At 46.5% G+C, this 16,664-nt stretch overlaps 1 protein-coding gene across 1 annotated transcript in view; it reads left to right on the top strand.

Annotated features, from left to right (window-relative positions):
* LRP6 (LDL receptor related protein 6) overlaps positions 1-16,664 on the top strand; it is a 1,212,873-nt gene that overhangs the window by 983,171 nt on the left and 213,038 nt on the right. The gene's annotated exons all lie outside the window — the stretch shown is intronic.

Here is a 16,664-nt window from a genome sequence, read left to right as displayed (position 1 = left end):
TATGCAGAATCTCATACAAAAATTCCAAGCACAACACTCACTACAAGCTCAAGTGTTCATGCAGCTAATAGGAATGATAGAATTTTGCATTTTCATAGTGCCATACGCAAGCTATAAATGCTCCCCATACAAGAATGCTTGGCAGGTCAGTGGAATCAGGCTCAACAAGAGAACAGATCTGGTGGTGGTAGACGACCGGACGCATCGCTCTCTGCAATGGTGGAACACCAAAAACCTTTCCAAGGGCCGGCCGTTTATAGAGCCAGTTCCACAAATAATACTGACCACAGACGCATCTCTCACAGGATGGGGAGCGCACTTACAAAGTGTCACAGTACAAGGAATATGGACAATGAAACAAAGAGTACTTCACATAAAATCTGGAGTTACTAGAAATCTTTCAAGCTCTAAAATCATTTCAACAATACATATCAAACAAGGCTGTACTAGTCCGGACGGACAATATGACAGTAATGTATTTCATTCAGAAGCCAGGAGGAACACACTCCCTACATCTCTCCCGGCTGGCGCAGAGCATTTGGAGATGGGCCATTCCTCAAAACATTTTTCTGTTAGCAGAGCATGTACCAGGAGTTCACAATCAATTGACAGATCTGTTAAGTCCTCAGAGACAGCAGATACACGAATGGGAGCTTCATCCTCAAGTTCTTCATCCATTCTTTCAAATGTGGGGACAACCAGAGATAGATCTGTTTGCCACACAAAGCAACTCCAAATGCCTAAACTTCGGCGCCAGGTACCCACACCCGTTATCCAAAGGCAATGCGGTATGGATGAACTGGTCAAACAAATTTGCGTACGCTTTTCCACCTCTCCCACTAATTCCATTGGTGGTACGCAAACTAAGACAATATTCTCACATTGATTCTAATAGCACCAACGTGGGCGAGACAGCCATGGTGCACAACGCTACTACAGCTCTCTGTAGTACCACACCATAAACTAAAACTCTCCCCACATCTACTAATACAAAACCATGGAGAGATTATGCATCTAGACCCAATGCATCTCAATCTAGCGATTTGGCTCCTGAGGTCTTAGAGTTTGGATATCTAAATTTACCTCCTGATTGCATAGATGTCATTAAAGAGGCAAGACGTCCTACCACTAGAGCATGTTATGCGGCAAAATGGAAACGATTTGTTGTATATTGTACAAATAGCAACGTTAACCCCTTAGATGTTTCAATACAAAACATCATATGCTATCTAATACATCTGCAAAGATCTAATTTAGCATACTCTTCAATTAGATTACATCTAGCGGCTATAGCAGCATATCTCCAAAACAGACAACATTTGTCATTGTTTGGAGTACCTGCAATCAAAGCATTTATGGAATGACTTAAACGAATAATTCCTCAGAGAATACCACCTTCTCCAGTCTGGAATTTAAATATTCTTCTCACAAGACCTATGGGTCCACCATTTGAACCATTGCATAAGTGTGAGTTAGTTTCTTACATGGAAAGTTGCCTTTTTAGTAGCAGTTACATCACTACAAAGAGTGAGTGAGATACAGGCATTAACAATTCAAGAACCATTTATAAAACTTCATCATAATAAACTGGTTCTCAAAACAAATCCAAAGTTTCTGCCAAAGGTCATTTCACCATTCTATCTCAACCAATCCATTGAGTTACCAGTATTTTTTCCACAACCGCAAACAGTTGCAGAAAGAGCTCTTCACACACTAGACGTAAAAAAAAGCAGTTCTATACTACATAGATAGGACAAAACCTTTTCGTAAAACTAAACAAATGTTTGTGTCCTTTTTACCTCCACATAAAGGCAATCCGATTTCAAAATCAGGCATTGCCAGGTGGATTGTTAAGTGTATTCAAATTTGCTACCACACAGCAAAACGCACTTTAACCATTCCTCCTAGGGTTCATTCTACCCGTAACATAGGAGCATCTATGGCATTCTTAGGAAACATACCATTAGATGATATCTGTAAAGCAGCTACATGGTCTACTACACACACATTTACAAAACACTATTGTGTAGATGTGCAGGCAAACCAACAAGCAATTGTGGGCCAGGCTGTACTAAAGACATTATTTCAAACTACTGCAACAGATGTGGGTGACCGCCGCTAAGGGAGAAACTGCTGTGCAATCTATGCAAAAGTGTGTGGTCTGCAGCCCATATGCCTCGAACGGAAAATGCTACTTACCAGTATGCATCTGTTCTTGGCATGTAGGGCTGCAGAACCACACACGCCCACCCGCCTCCCTGGCTACCTATATGTGTTCCTGTATTATCTTATTTAGATACACAATACATGGTCATCCTTATCTGTAATGATACAACTCCATCATTTGCCCAAATAGCGAAAACAATCCGAGGATGGAGTCAATGCCCATGCGCACTACGATCTAAGGGAGGAGTCACCCAGCAGACAAAGACTCTTCCAAGACAACAAAGTGTAATCATCCGGCCCCACCACCAGATGGTGATCTAATGCAAAAGTGTGTGGTTCTGCAGCCCTACATGCCAAGAACAGATGCATACTGGTAAGTAGCATTTTCCTTTCCTCCATAGGATAACATTGACTGTTTTTCTGTGAAAAGTTTCTAAGTGGGGATTTGGAAAATCTATGAAACCCTTTGAAACTGTAACTAACAAAAACGTTTTTACGTACCGGTCTACAGGAAATGTCCCAGTGCAGTATCCTGGTATACTGCCCAGTGTAAGAAAAGTAACCTGTTAAGTATTCTACTGGACACTGTACTAAAAAGCCAATACATAGTATATGTACAGTATTTCAAAGCATTGCATTACTAGTAGCTCTACTGTAATCAAGTCAAAGTATATATACAATTGCAATTCAAACTGTTTACAAACTGTATTATTACTGCAAAGTACTTATAACTTACCTGTGCTAGGCTTGCTTGGTTCTAAGAAATAAACTAACTAAATAAATGTTTATTCAAAAACCAATTGGTTTGAAGTTCAGTATTTGAGTGTGTGATATCATTTACTGATTGAGTATGTACAGAAAATGCTTAACACTACTTTCTGATGAAGCCTCACTGCTCGACCCTACTACCACAAATAGAGAGTAAGGTGCTATCTACTTTTATCTCTGCCTACCTTTGGGGTTTCACTGAACTCTGTGCACACTGTGGTATAGTATATACAGAGCCAGCTTCCTACAGTGTAGCTCTTTCCTCTTTTGTTTCGCGGACCACATCAAGTCAATGAGGAGACTGTCCAATTCCCTAAAGTACCCTTTAGGGATCTTGTAGAGTGTACCGTGTAGGGTGTAGAGGCAGCGGGGTAGTACTACCATTTTCCTAGGGCCATTATTCCCACCAATGTAAGGGAGAGATCCATCCAAAACTGGACTGACGCGCGCAAGCCGGTTATCACCCTACCAATGTTCAAATCCAGGAATATTTTCTTCTCAGTGGCAATCCTGATTCCCATATAGCACACCCTGTCTGGACTCCATGACAATGCCAGTGTCTGGAGCAGTCCGGGGTCCAATGCTGCCAGAAAGCCCCGACACCTCTGCAAATTCTGACAGTGTTGTTAATAGCACTGGCAGGGCATCAGTTGGTTCCCGCAGGTATGCCAGTGCATCGTCCATGTATAACGTAATTGTATGCATAATGCCAGCTATCGCATTCCCCCAGGGCGCAAGTCTACATCTCAGCAGCACTGCCAGATGCTCCGTCACCATCGCAAATAGGGGCGATAGAGGACAGCCCTGTCTTGTGCCACGGCACAGCGAGAAGGCTGTCGACAAGTAGCTACTTGTGCTGATTTTGGTGTTCGGTGCGTATACAACAGCTTAATCCGTGAAATAATCTTTGGTCTGAAACCCATTTTTCTAAGTACTGCCTGACATATTCCCAGACTACGGAGTCAAATGTCTTTTTTATGCCAAGGAACGCTAGCGCGTAGGAGGCGTCCCGCAGCTCAGACGCGTAGAGGACATGATATAGCCTACGTAGGTTATACATGGTTCTTCGCTTGGGAATAAATCCACATTTATCCAGTAGCAGTACCGCAAATCCATCCTGCCTTACAACCGGCGACACTAGAACCTGCAGGTCCCGCCCCACACCCAACATTACACTTGTGGTTCAATCAAACAAAAGTTAAGATAACGAATACGCTAAGCTAGGGATCTGTGCCTCACGACCGGGACAGAGAAAGGTATTCTCACAATCCCGCCGCTGCCAAATTACCCTTGGTCCCTAAATATTAGGGCTGTATACCTCATCCCTACTTAAAAAGGAGACTAGAGGGAGACATGCATTGCATTTTCCAAATATATATATATATATATATATATGTGTATATGTGTGTGTATATGTATGTATATATGTATGTGTATATGTATGTATATATATATATATATATATATATATATATACACATATATGTGTGTATATTTATACATACATATATATATATATATTTTTCTCGAGGCATATGAGCTGCAGATTGTACACTTAGCAATAGATCGCCACCTGGTGTTGGGCTCGGATGATTGCAGGTTGTTGTCTTCTTGGAAGAAGTCTTTGTAGTCACGTGATAAGTGACTCCTCCCTTGGACAATACTGCGCATGGTCATCGACTCCATCCTCAGATTGTTTTTTCCCACCGCTGGGTTCGGATGAAAGTTTTCCACTCCGGCTAGCAAATACTTTTTTTGCATTTTCGAAGCGTGAAACTTTAGATAAACTTTTTTCGACATCGAATAGACTTTTCGACATCACCAGATACATTCCGGTGCGTCGACGCGGGCCGTTGGGCCTATCGGTGCCGTATGGCCTACGCCTCATGGACAGAACTCCATTCAAGAGATGCCCGGTATGCCGAGCAAAATTCCCTCATTGCGACCATCACGAGGTTTGCAACCTCTGTCTCTCGCCAGAACACGACGAGTCGACCTGCACAGCCTGTGCCTCCTTCCGATCGAAGAAGACCATTCGGGATCGGAGGGCCCGTCGACACGAGATGAGGAGATCAGCGCCAGCACGGGAGGCCTTCTTTGAGGAGGAGATCGTCGAAGAAGACGTCTCAGAGGACGAGAACCCACTCGAAGATATCTCTGAGGACGAGGCTCCACTCGTCGCCGAGGAAGACTCGCCTGATCTCCAGATCATATCGGGAGCAGAGGACTCGGACGATTCGATTCCATCTCGACAACCCGTGAGTACCTCTGCCCCTGCACAACAGACACTACCCAAACAAAAGGCAACGGTCAGCTCTCCGCCCATGGGGGCCAGTCGAGACCGAAATACCCCCTCCCGACGCCCCGCCTTCGGGCTCGGCTCAGAGGAAAAAGACGACGCCTTCCGGTGCCGAAAAAACCACATGTGCCAATTCCACCTCCTCCATTGGCACCAAAACATCCTTCGACACCGAAGGACTCTTCGGCACCGAAGCCAAAACGCCCTTCGGTGCCAAACACCCTTCGGCACCCGAAACAAAAGACACATCGGTGCCGAAGCCAGGAACCATACCGGACCCTAAAGCTTCAACTCCGAAACCCTCCGGTTCCAAAAATAAGGAAGGGAAGCTAGATTCCGGCACCGCAGGCCCAACGAAACCTGTCTCCACGCCAAAATCTCCAATATCGGTACCAAAGACTCCAAGGCCTGATACAGACACGCCTAAACCCTCTGACAAGCCTAACAAGCCTAAACCACCTTCGGCACCGAAAAAATTGCCACAGGACTCAATCACTCCACCTAAGGCAAAGAACACTAAGCAACCCCTATCGGCACCGAAAAAATCGACGCCGAAGAAGATTATAGAAGAGGAAGAACTGTTTAGACCAGATCCTAGACATAAAAAAGTCCATATTAATCCAAAAACTGGACTTGTGGAAGCAATTCCTTATAAGAAAAGACCAGCTGACACACCACTTCCTCCTGAGGTTCCTGCCAAAAAGGATTGTGCAACTTCTCCAATGCACCCTTCCTCTCCTTCACCTTCTTCCTCTCCTATCCCTCCTAATATTGAACCTACAACTTCTCCTGTTCAATCTCCTGCATCATCACACCCCACTGATGAGTATGATTTAGGTGGGGGGATGACGTACCAGAGCCACATACATACCCTTTAGATGAGGATGTCAATCCAGAATATCCCAAGGATGACGATGCATATAATTTTCCACCAAACAATGTGCCAGACATCCCAAATCCTCAGTACTACCCAACAAAACCTTCCCCTCTAGAGGATAGTATTGGGTTTAATCATCTATTAAACAGAGCTGCCCTTTACCATGGAGTTTCAATGCACTCTGATGCCATTGAGGAGGATTTCTTATTAGACACATTTGAGCAGTCACAAAGGTCTACTCAAATATTACTCATGATCAAGGGAGTTATTAAACATGCTCCAGACATTTTTAATGATCCAGTACGATGTAGGGTGCTAAATCCCAGAATAGAAAAAAAGTATAGACCAGCACCAGCTGATCCAGTCTACATTAAGGGACATCTGCCACTAGACTCTTTGGTAGTGTCAAATGCACGTAAAAGAGCCAATTCCCAAACTTCTGGTGACACACCCCCACCTGACAAAGAATCTAAAATTATTAGCAAACACACAAGCCGTACTCTCACGCTACGACAGGGCTCACTACGACCAACTAGAAAGATTAATGGAACACCTACCAGATCAATACAAGGATCAGGCAGCAGAGCTCTTACAAGAAGGCAAATTAATATCTAATGCCTCAATTAAATGCGCACTAGATGTAGCTGACACAGCATCCAGAGCAGTTAATACTAGTGTTATTCTTAGACGTCATGTATGGTTACGCATTTCAGGTTTCAAACCAGAAGTACAGACTAAAGTTCAAGTTCTAAATTTATATAGCGCGCTACTCACCCAGAGGGTCTCAAGGCGCTTGGGGGAGGGGGGTGCATTTAATTATCGAATATCCAAGTTTTTAGTTGTTTTCTGAAGTGGAGGTGGTTCTCTGTAAGGCGGAGGTGGGTGGGGAGAGAATTCCAAGTCTTGGCCGCTAGGTAGGAGAAGGATCTGCCCCCCATGGTGGATTTACGGATGCGAGGGATAGCGGCGAGTGCTTGATTAGATGATCGTAGTTGGCGGGTGGGGGTGTAGAAGGTTAGTAGTGTGTTGAGGCAATCTAGTCCGAGGTCGTAGAGGGCTTTGTGCGCGTGGGTGAGGAGACGAAACGTTATTCTCTTGTTGACGGGGAGCCAGTGTAGATCTTTCAGGTGACCGGAAATGTGAGCTTGACGGGGAATGTCCAATATGAGTCTAGCTGAGGCGTTTTGGATGCGTTGGAGTTTTTTCTGCAGTTTGGCTGAAGTTCCGGCGTAAAGGGTGTTTCCGTAGTCAAGACGGCTGGTGACCAGGGCGTGAGTGACCGTCTTTCTTGTGTCGGTGGGGATCCAACGGAAGACTTTTTTGAGCATGCATAGGATGTTGAAGCAGTATGATGAGACGGAGTTGACTTGTCTGGACATAGAGAGAGAGAGGAGTCTAGGATGAATCCTAGGTTGCGTGCGTGATCCGTAGGAGTGGGTGCGGATCCCAGGGCCGGTGGCCACCAAGAGTTGTCCCAGGCAGATGGGGATGAACCTAAGATGAGGACTTCCGTTTTGTCCGAGTTTACTTTTAAACAACTGTTCTTCATCCACTCTGCTACATCTTTCATTCCTTCGTGTAGGTTGGTTTTGGCGGTGTTTGGGTCTTTGGTGAGAGAGAGGATCAGCTGGGTATCGTCTGCGTAGGAGATGATGATGAGGTTGTGTTGACGTGCGATGGAAGCGAGAGGGCTCATGTATACGTTGAAGAGGGTGGGGCTGAGTGATGATCCTTGTGGTACGCCGCAGATGACTTCGGTGGCCTCTGATCTGAAAGGGGGAAGGCGGACTCTCTGGGTTCTTCCGGCGAGGAACGAGATGATCCATTCCAGTGCTTTTCCTTGTATTCCGGCGTTGCTGAGGCGTTGTATGAGGGTGTTATGACAGACTGTGTCAAAGGCTGCGGAGAGGTCAAGTAGGATGAGGGCAGCTGTTTCTCCGTTGTCCAGAAGCGATCGGATGTCGTCTGTAGCTGCGATGAGGGCGGTCTCGGTGCTGTGTTTGGCTCGGAAACCGGATTGTGATGGGTCAAGGGATTTGTTGGTTTCAAGGAAGGCGGCGAGCTGATTGTTGACGGCTTTCTCTATGACTTTGGCGGGGAATGGGAGGAGCGAGATGGGGCGGTAGTTCTTGAGTTCAGTGGGGTCTGCTGTGGGTTTCTTTAGAAGGGCGCTGAGTTCGGCATGTTTCCAGTTTTCCGGGAAGGTAGCGGAATTGAAGGAGCAGTTGATGACATCGCGGAGATAGGGTGCGATGATAGTCTGCTTTGTTGAAAATGTGGTGGGGCAGGGGTCAGTTGGTGATCCTGAGTGGATGGAGTTCATCAAGCGAATGGTGTCTTCAGTGGTAATAGTGTTCCAGGTGTGTAGGTTGTTAGAGTGCTGTTTTTGTTCGGGGGTGGGTGAAGTGGGCTGGTCTTCGGATTGGTTTAAGAAGCTGTTATGTATGTCTGCGATTTTGTTGTAGAAGAATGAGGATAGCGAGTCGCAGAGGTCTTGGGAGGGGGTGATGCCGTTGGAGCCAGCGTTGGGGTTGGTGATTTCTTTGACGATGTTGAATAGTTCCTTGCTGTTTTGGGCGTTGTTTTCAAGTCGATCCTTGAATGCTGATTTCTTGGTGGATCGGATGAGTTGGTGGTGTTTGCGGGTGGCGTTCTTAAAGGAGGCCAGGTTGTCGGTGGTTGGGTTTTTTCTCCAGGCTTTCTCGAGGGTTCGACAGAGCTTTTTGGAAATCTTAAGGTCGTCGTTGAACCAGGGGGCTTTTTTGTTGCCTTGCTTGATTTGATGGTTTTTCAGGGGTGCTAGTTCTTCAATGCTGTGGGTGATCCATAGAGCGAGGTTGGTGGCTGCTTGGTTTGGGTCCGATGATTTGGTGGGAGGGTTTTGGTGGAGCGATGTGAGGAGCTGGTCGGTAGTGATTTTCTTCCAGTTTCTTCGGGGGAATTGGTTGTGGGGTGTTGTGGGTCGAGGTCTTTTTGTAGGTGAAGTGAACGCAGTTGTGGTCTGTCCAGAGGAGAGTAGTAGTGTGATCGAAGGAGATGTTCTTGCTGGAGGTGAAGATTGGGTCGAGCGTGTGTCCGGCAAGGTGGGTGGGGGTGTCAACAAGTTGTTTGAGTCCGAGATTGGCCATGTTGTCTAGAAGGTTGGTGGTATTGCAGTTGTTCTTCTTTTCAAAGTGGAAGTTCAGGTCTCCCAGTAGGATGTAGTTTTCGGAGGGGAGGGCATGTGGGCTGATGAAGTCAGTGATGTCATCGCTGAATTGTGTGCGGGGTCCTGGGGGTCTGTAGATGAGGGTGCCTCTGAGTGTGGTCTTCGGGTCGGTGTGGATCTGGAAGTGAAGGTGTTCAGCGGTAGCAAGATTATCGTCGGAACTGGTCGTGATGCGAGTGGTGTTCTTATGGACTATGGCGATGCCGCCTCCTGTTTGGTTGGTGCGGTCTTTCCTGATGATCTTGTAGCCGTCCGGGATGGCAATGGCGATATCGGGTGCTGAAGAGGGGTTCATCCATGTTTCTGTGAGGAAGGCGACGTCCGGAGATGTGGTGTCGAGGAGATTCCAGAGTTCAATGGAGTGTTTGTGAACCGAGCGGGTGTTGAGGAGGTTGCACTTCAGTTGGTTGTTGTCGGGGCACTGTTTGGCGTTACTGGGATTGGTGTGGGTCTTGATGCAGTCGAACTTGCAGGAGTGGCAGGTGAAGGGTCCATGAGTGTGTCCTGGGGCGGCTCGGTAGCAGTTTGGGAGACGACCGGGGTTGAGGGCTGAGAGGGTAGCGGCGTCGTATGAGATGCGGGCGGGGTAGGTCTTGCGGGAGGCAGACGGTCTGGCGCGGTCCAGGCGCGGACGGGCGCAGACGGGCTTACCTTAGGCACACCTTCGGCACGCATGGGGCGCGACCGCTGCGCGTGACCGCTGCGCGCAGATTCATCTATCATATGTGGATAGTGGAAGAGGAGGGGCGAGGGAGGGGCAGCTGGGAGGCGGGATCTGGGAGGATATCCGGTCAGGGAGTCAACAACAACACTAACAAAATGTCTGCAAGCCAAAGCGGAACAGGATTGGGGGCACAATCAGCGTCAACGCGATGTAAATGGCAGTGCACAAATCAGAATCACCAAATAAATCCAGAGGTAGCGTAGCGCAAATGGAAATATGTTCAAATCAATATGCAATCAGGCAATTAGCGCTACGGTGCAGATGCGATGCTTAATCAGGCAATAGCAGAAGTGGGAGCGAGGCAGCAGATCGCAGTGTCTTGGTATAGCGCTACGATACCACAGGCAGGTAGTGCGGGGAGCAGCGTGAGGAGCGGCCGCCTCCGTTGGAAACAGGACGGTCACAGCGCTGAAAGCGGCAGAGCGGGGCTGATAGTTAACAGTGGGAGGGAGGGGCAGCTGGGAGGCGGGATCTGGGAGGATATCCGGTCAGGGAGTCAACAACAACACTAACAAAATGTCTGCAAGACAAAGCTGAACAGGATTGGGGGCACAATCAGCGTCAACGCGATGTAAATGGCAGTGCACAAATCAGAATCACGAAACAAATCCAGAGGTAGCGTAGCGCAAATGGAAATATGTTCAAATATGCAATCAGGCAATTAGCGCTACGATGCAGATGCGATGCTTAATCAGGCAATAGCAGAAGTGGGAGCGAGGCAGCAGATTACCATCCTGAACCAGCCCTTCAATCAGAACCAGTTGTTCGGGCCGGAAGTAGACAACACACTAGAGAAAATGAAGAAAGACACGGACACTGCTAAGTCTATGGGTGCATTACAATCCACCCAGACTAGGAGTTCTTTTCGCCGCTCCTTTTATAGAGTAGGCTCCAAGCAAACCAGCACAGATACCACATCATCTTTTAAAACACACACACAAACCTACTCTAATAAAGGCTACTTTAGAGGCGGATACAGAGGCAACAACAATAAGGGAAGAGGTAGAGGTAATAACAACAACCGTTCCTCTTCCACTCCCAAACAGTGACTTCCCTCTGCCTTCCCTACAGCATTCCACTCCTGTGGGGGGCAGACTATCACAGTTCCTACCTGTCTGGAATTCCATCACAAGACAGGTGGGTAAGACAGATTATCCAACATGGCTACTGCCTAGAACTCACAGCAACCCCCCCCCAAACATACCACCCAGGCAGCGTCCAATGTCCGCAGAACACATAACTCTGCTTCAACAGGAAGTTCTAGCACTTCTAGAAAAAGATGGTATTCAAGTGGTCCCTTTACAGGAACAAGGAACAGGAGTTTACTCCCTGTACTTCCTAATCCCCAAGAAGGACGGGACATTAAGACCAATTCTCGACCTCAGGCCCCTCAACCACTACGTACAATCGGATCATTTTCACATGATCACTTTACAACAAGTACTCCCATTACTACAACAGGGAGATTTTCTTTCGACACTAGACCTAATGGACGCCTATTTTCATGTTCCTATACATCCTGCTCACAGGAAGTATCTAAGGTTTGTCATACAAGGACAGCACTATCAGTTCAAAGTCCTTCCATTCGGGGTCACAACAGCACCACAAGTGTTTACAAAGTGCTTAGCAATAGTAGCAGCACATCTCAGAAGACAACAGATACATGTCTTCCCTCGACAACTGGCTCATAAAAGCAAGATCGTTCAACCAGTGTGTACAACACACAAAACAAACAATTCAAACATTACACAACTTAGGGTTTACAATAAATTACACCAAGTCGCACCTAGAGCCTTCGCACGCTCATCAATATCTAGGAGCTACCATAGACACATCGGCAGCTCTAGCGTATCCCAGTCAAGCCAGGATTCAAAGCATTCAGAACTTAGTCTCCCTTTTTCAATGCCAGCACTCTCTTCAAGCCAGAGTGTTCATGAAACTAATAGGCATGATGGCGTCTTGCATCTTCATAGTTCCCCACGCAAGACTGCAAATGCGCCCACTACAAGAATGTCTAGCACAACAGTGGAATCAGGCTCAAGGTCAGCTCACAGACCTGGTGTTGGTAGAAAGCTGTACATATCGCTCTCTGCAATGGTGGAACACCAAAAACTTGACAAAGGGACGGCCGTTCCTAGACCCTGTTCCACAAATAGTGCTCACGACAGATGCATCTCTCACAGGATGGGGAACCCATCTCTTGCATTATACCACACAAGGCCAATGGAACAATCAACAGAAACCGTTCCACATCAACCATTTAGAGTTGCTAGCAATTTTCCTAGCACTCAAAATTTTTCAAGTACAAAACAAAGCTGTTCTAATCCGGACAGACAATATGACAGCCATGTATTATATACAAAAACAGGGGGGGACACACTCTCTGCAACTGTCCCAGTTTGCACAGAACATTTGGAGATAGGCCATCCCTCAAAGCATACACCTGACAGTAGAACACCTTCCAGGAATTCACAATCGGATAGCAGATGTGTTGAGTCGTCAGTCACAACAGATTCACAAATGGGAGCTGCACCCACAAGTTCTCTAACCATTCTTCCAAAAGTGGGGGCATCCACAGATAGATCTGTTTGCCACCCACGAAAATGCAAAATGCCCAACCTTCGCCGCTAGGTTTCCACACCCACGGTCGGAGGGAAATGCGATATGGATGAACTGGTCAGGCAGATTTGCGTACGCTTTTCCGCCTCTCCCACTCATTCCACTAGTAGTACGCAAGCTCAGACAACAGTCTCTCAAACTAATACTAGTGGCCCCCACATGGGCACGTCAGCTGTGGTTCACCACGCTTCTAGATCTCTCACTGGTTCCACAACAGAAATTACGTCTCACGCCATCCCTGTTAACACAGAACCATGGAGAAATAAGGCACCCAGTACCAAACCAACTGAATTTGGCGATCTGGCTCCTGAGGTTTTAGAGTTTAGCTACTCAAGTTTTCAAGTTTCAAAGCTTTATTCGACAGCATTGTCATAAAAGCATTTTCACCCTACTCTATACATAATAAATACTATCCTACATTACAACAATTAAAATACACATTAAACATAGAGTGCTGTCGAAAGCATATTTCAAATGTACAACCGTTTAAAAATAGAAACCTGATGCGTCAAGTGAGTAAAAAATCATCTAGAAACGTTCTACTAATTTTGAGACAATTCATGAGATAAAGTGCGGGTGCGTATAATCCATGCCCAGCCCAAATATTTGGCCAGTGCAATCCCGAAACAAGGGGAGCAAGTTGTTCTTAGAATTCGAAGCGCTTCTTGATGTATTCTAGTTCCTAAATTTCTACATGCAGGTTTTAACCATCTTTGCCTTGGAGCCGCATAAAGGGGGCAGGCGAACAGAAAGTGTGGAATGTCCTCAACAAGATCCTTACAGTGGGCACAGGTGTTGACGTTACCAGGGGACCATATTAATGTAAATGCATTAAGCGGTAGACAGCCCACCCTAAACTGAAAGTACAGCTTTCTGTCCATTGGTTTTGTGATCAAGTCCCAATAATGTTCACAGGTTGGGACTAGTTTATGTTCCAGAAACTGGGAAGTTAACACCGAAGGCTGGTTGGATGACAAAACCGAGCTGAGTATCATGTCCCAGTACATTTTCTTTAACAAATCCTTGGAGGGAAAAGCTGCAGGGTCAGTAATAGTCCATAGATGGTCAAGATGGAGCATGCTTAATAAGTTCCTGATTTCTTTTAACCACGTGATTTTATGGAACCGATCAGAGTTGACAATGTCCATAAGTGCAGCAGCGTAGTGGGCCAGTTCAGGCGTAGTCTTTATGCGCCTCCAGAATAATAGTGGGCGCAGCCGAGCCTGGTCCTCAATTTGTTTCCTCCCTAGGTCATAGAGGAGAGGAATAGATGGGGTACTCTGCGGGACGCCTATCAGCCTACGTAAGAATTTATTCTCTGCCACTGTCAACCCATTGATGTTAGCGAACCCCCATAGTTCTGCTCCATAAAGTAATGCACCAAGAACTTTCATGCTATAAATCTCCATAACAGGTTGAATAGGTTTTGTCAATGAAGATTTATGCTTCAGAGCTATGGCCCCCGACAGCTGGTGGAACTTTAAAACCGCGGACTCAATGTGCGATTTCCACTGCCTATTCCCCTGCAAGTTTATACCCAAGTATGTGAAGGCATCCACCTCTTCTAGTACAGCCCCATTAAAATACATTGCCCCCTTAAACGTCTTAGCAGGGTTCATATTCATGAACTTGGTTTTTGCAGTATTTAATTCCAAGCCCCGAGACCTACAAAAGTCCCCAAAGGCGTTAATTGTCTTTTGTAGCCCACTAGGCGTTCGCGATATCAGCAGGGTGTCATCCGCGAACATGAGTACCGGGACCCGCACCCCATCCAAGATGGGTGCATCGGTTGGTGATTTCCTAAGATGGTCCACTACTCCATTGAAATAAAGGGAGAATAAGGTGGGGGCCAGGACACATCCCTGTCTCACCCCGCACTCTACGGGGAAGGAATCAGTGACTTCGCCCTGTGTCCCCCATCTAATTTTGGCGTAGTTGCCCTCATGCATACGCACTAGTAATGACAATAGTTCAGGGCTAATCCCAAGTTCTCCTAGCACATTCCATAGTTTTTGCCGCGGAACTAAGTCAAAAGCCTGTTTTAAGTCTACAAAAACGGCAAACAATGGGCCATCTGCTAGGGTGACATTTTTCCAATACAGGGTTAGAAAATGGAACACCTGATCAATGGAGCTGGTTAGGGGGCGAAATCCAGCTTGATATTGCGAGAGGACTCCATTTTCATCTATCCAGTCTTGTATTTTATTTTGAATCATTCTACCCATCAGTTTTTGCGCTGAATCGATAAGGCTGATGGGTCTATAATTAGATGGTAAGGCCTTATCTCCTTTTTTAAAGACTGGTATAATCTCTGCGCCTTTCCACGAGGCAGGTATTACTGCTCCTTGTGCTATAGAATTTGCGAGCCAGGCAAAGTACAGGCACCAATTCTCCCGGTCCGATAAAAATACGTCGGCCGTCGATGCCTGGTGCCCGCCCTCTTGTCACCCCATCCAGTGCTACACTTACATCATTTTTTGTAAATACTTCCTCTTTGTAGAACACTATGGGCGGGGTAGGTTGACACTCTAGAGGCCTTGTACAGGAATATTGCGGCTTGAAATAGTCAACCCAGCATTCTTTTGCCACATGGTATTTTGGGCATTCAGCTATTTCACCCCTATCCCATTTTATAATTGCCCAAAATTCTTTTTGTTGTTTAGCTGCGCAAGCATTCTTTAGTTCCTGCCACTGGCATTCATCCCACGATCGTTTTGCCCTGATCTGGGCTTTTCTGTACTCGTCCCTAGCCTTCAGGACTTCTCCTCTATTTTTACTTCTCAATACCACGCTTAGATTTTGCCTCGCCCTTCTGCAGGCATGATCATACCATCCTGCCATTTTCAAAGGAAACACACACTTTTTCTGCTTGACTTCCTTTAAAAAGAACCCCTGTATCTTTAGGAAGAATTTGGGATGTGCCTCTTCAATTAGTTTATAAAAATCAGTATCATTGTATCGGTCCTGCAAACTACTCGCTTCATTTGCCACCACCACTTTTAAATCTTGCAGTTTTTCAGGCCTATCTAACAGTGCAGCCCACTTTATATGGCGTAGATTATTAGTGGAGATTAAATCCAGGGGCAGGAGCCCCATACCCAAGCCTGGCACTGTCACCCCATGATTTAATTGGAAGAGCAGACACAGCGGATTATGGTCACTCTCCACTCTAGGGGTGACCCTCATGTCCCTAACCCTGTGCCAGACTCTGACATCTACAAGGATGTAATCAATCCTGCTACTTGCCCTGAGGTTGTCAAAAGTGGGAGCACCATGTAGGTCTGAGACGGTGCGTCCATTTGCAGCCCTCAACCCCCTGGCTAAGCACCTGCTCTTCAATTGAACGGCTGCCTCAGTCCACTTCTTTATCAGGGGTAAGTCTAGCTGCGGTATTCCCCATTTGGCATCCTCATCTTGGGAGAGTGCACTATCTTCAGGACCCAAGGGTTCAAATGTGGTATTCACATCACCCCCCACCACGATTGTAATGTGCTGTGGCAGGGCTTCAATGTTGTTATCTAGTGCAGTTACCACATCTGAACCTCTACCCCCAGGAACTCCCCTGTCATAAATGTTAAAAAGGGCCAACTCGGAACCATCCCCCCAAGTAATCACAACTGATAGTATGTCGCAATAATTCACAGGCCTAACTCTTGTGGTGCATTGTAGAGATTGCCTTACCCATATAATTAACCCCCCTGATGGACGCCCCTTGGGGTTCTTTTTTGCAGGAATAAAAAAGTTTAGAAACCCTTGCCGATGGACAGGGAGGACTGCCCAAGTTTCCTGTAACATGATTATATCATGGAGCTGAATAAACTACCCCCATTCTGGGAACTCGAATTTGCTCGAAATTCCCGCCAAGTTCCATGATATAAGTTGGACGCCCTCTTTAACCAAGGCAACCATCTCTTTGGTAGCAACACATTTTGGCTACAAAGAGGATATTGTAGATTAAATGGAGGGCTTCGCGCCCTACGATCATTGGGACATCTGGCAACAG

Source organism: Lissotriton helveticus, chromosome 1_1 (genome assembly GCF_964261635.1).
Source record: "Lissotriton helveticus chromosome 1_1, aLisHel1.1, whole genome shotgun sequence".
Classification (NCBI taxonomy): Eukaryota; Metazoa; Chordata; class Amphibia; order Caudata; family Salamandridae; genus Lissotriton; species Lissotriton helveticus.
This window is presented reverse-complemented; position numbering and strand designations above follow the sequence as displayed.